General features: G+C 56.2%; 1 non-coding gene across 1 annotated transcript in view; it reads left to right on the plus strand.

The window, feature by feature from the left end:
* Positions 1 to 2,334: 2,334 nt before the first annotated feature.
* The window catches only part of LOC124762571, a 1,909-nt gene continuing 1,743 nt past the window's right edge, over positions 2,335 to 2,500 (plus strand). The window contains exon 1 of the ribosomal RNA XR_007012552.1: positions 2,335 to 2,500. This exon is cut by the window's right edge and continues 1,743 nt beyond it. This is a non-coding gene — a ribosomal RNA (small subunit ribosomal RNA).

The following is a 2,500-nucleotide window of genomic DNA, read 5'->3' on the forward strand; positions in this document are numbered from 1 at the left end:
ACCTATGTTGTACCTTAACCTAACCTATGTTGTACCTTAACCTAACCTATGTTGTACCTTAACCTAACCTATGTTGTACCTTAACCTAACCTATGTTGTACCTTAACCTAACCCATGTTGTACCTTAACCTAACCCATGTTGTACCTTAACCTAACCCATGTTGTACCTTAACCTAACCCATGTTGTACCTTAACCTAACCCATGTTGTACCTCAACCTAACCCATGTTGTGCCTCAACCTAACCCATGTTGTGCCTCAACCTAACCCATGTTGTGCCTCAACCTAACCCATGTTGTGCCTCAACCTAACCCATGTTGTGCCTCAACCTAACCCATGTTGTGCCTTAACCTAACCCATGTTGTGCCTTAACCTAACCCATGTTGTGCCTTAACCTAACCCATGTTGTGCCTTAACCTAACCCATGTTGTGCCTTAACCTAACCCATGTTGTGCCTTAACCTAACCCATGTTGTGCCTTAACCTAACCCATGTTGTGCCTTAACCTAACCCATGTTGTCGCCTTAACGTAACCCACGTTGTCGCCTAAACCTGCTCTGTAATTGTTATACGACTCGTTCAATTACTGTAGTGTTGCCCACCCGCAACCCTCGCAATATAGTTCGCTACTCGCACTGCCCGCACCCCTGTGTATCGCTTCATGTTAAACACCTTGCAAGTCTTGCTCACTTTCCACATGCTCCTGCTGTACACTGTAATGTGGATGGCAGCAGGACGTACATGCCGCCCCTCCCCACGTCCCCACCTTGCCCCCTGCCTTCGCAAGCTGGTTGGTGAGAAGTTTGCATGTTCAATGCCCTTCGCATGCGACGTACTCAGGCTACGTTGTGGTGCGGCCTGTGTCAACTGTCCGCTGATGTCGTACGCGTGAACCACAATCTGTACTGCACATTCGTCCTTATGTACTGAATGATACATCGTGGCACATGTGTGACCGCACAACGACTGCGCCCAAAAACGGCGGACCATACAGTGCAAATATTGTGCACGCAGCTACGTGTCGTCTCCCTATGAGAGCTGGATTGCAGTGTGGTACGCCATAGAGACGTGTGGGAGGAACGGACGCCGTGGATGGCGATCAGCATGAGCTGTCTGTTGATGTATTCGGACCTAGTCGTCTCTCCTCACACACCGTGATGGCATGGTGCACCGCGTTCCATATCTGCGACATGCTACAGAGGCCGGTTGACAGTCGTTCGAGCAATGGACATCGCATACGTACGGGGGCCACCTTCCACGTATTGTCTAGGCGTGCACATTTTGTTGCGTGTATGTGGGCAGACGTAGTGTGGCGTGACACCTGACACAGGCATGCAATAATCGTTGAAGTTGCAAATGGCGATGGACGCCTGCGTTTTCTGGTGAAGTTACGCAAATGAACAAATGGTAACCTGTTGTGGTGCGGTTGTTCTCGCTAGGGGTGAATCGGTGATGGCGACGATAGGTTGAGGTACTAACCGGTTGTTCCAGCGATACCCACCATGCCGACGAAACTGAACGGCATCTGGGTGTGAAGCGATACGCGGCGGTGGCTGGGTGGGACCGTCCCCGGCCGGTGAGGGGGCGCCTCCCGGCGTGCTGGCCGCGCGGTGCGTGGGCGCACGCGCTACAGCCGGCTGGTGGGGGCGGCCAGTGGCAGGCGCGCCGGCCGACGGACGCGGCAGGCGTCGCAGCTGCGCGCCGGCGCACCCTGCGCGCGGCGCCGTGCGGCCAAAGTAGGTCCTCGCGGGCCCGGTGCGAAGCGCGGTGGACATCTTCAGTGTGCTGGTCCGATTGAGGACTGTGTGCGTTGAGGATGCGCCGCCGCCCGGCGCTCGGCGCCGCGACGCCGTCTGCTGCTCGGTCGCCCCAGCGGTTCTCGCTGGTGGTTTGTATCGCAGCTGTGCGGATGTGTTGGCGCGTGCGCTGTGCTGGGAGAGTTCGCTTCGGCACCCAAGTGGGGCTTTTGTCCTTCTGTGGCGCTGGCGTTGGAGCTGCCGGTCACCGTAGGTGGCGCGTGTTGTCTCCCGCCGGCAATGCCACGACAGCACGCTCCCGGGCCTCTGTCGGCAGCGGCAAGCTCAGTTGGGAGCACGGGTGGTCGCACCGAAAGCGTCTACTCGCCTAACTCCGGGCGATTGCGCCTCTCTCGAACCCGACCAAGTACTTGGGACGGCGCTGCGCGCCGCCGGGACCTGAGAGGGTTTCGAGGTGTATTGTGCAGGGGAGCTCAGCCTCCTCCTGTTTGCAGAATGATTGAGCGGACGCTTGCGTGTTCGCGCGGGCCCCCGGGACACACTCCCGGGCGGCCGGCTGCTCAGCTCTAGTTGACGCAGCTCCCTGGTTGATCCTGCCAGTAGTCATATGCTTGTCTCAAAGATTAAGCCATGCATGTCTCAGTACAAGCCGCATTAAGGTGAAACCGCGAATGGCTCATTAAATCAGTTATGGTTCCTTAGATCGTACCCACGTTACTTGGATAACTGTGGTAATTCTAGAGCTA

Source organism: Schistocerca piceifrons, unplaced genomic scaffold, assembly GCF_021461385.2.
Source record: "Schistocerca piceifrons isolate TAMUIC-IGC-003096 unplaced genomic scaffold, iqSchPice1.1 HiC_scaffold_603, whole genome shotgun sequence".
Lineage (NCBI taxonomy): Eukaryota > Metazoa > Arthropoda > Insecta > Orthoptera > Acrididae > Schistocerca > Schistocerca piceifrons.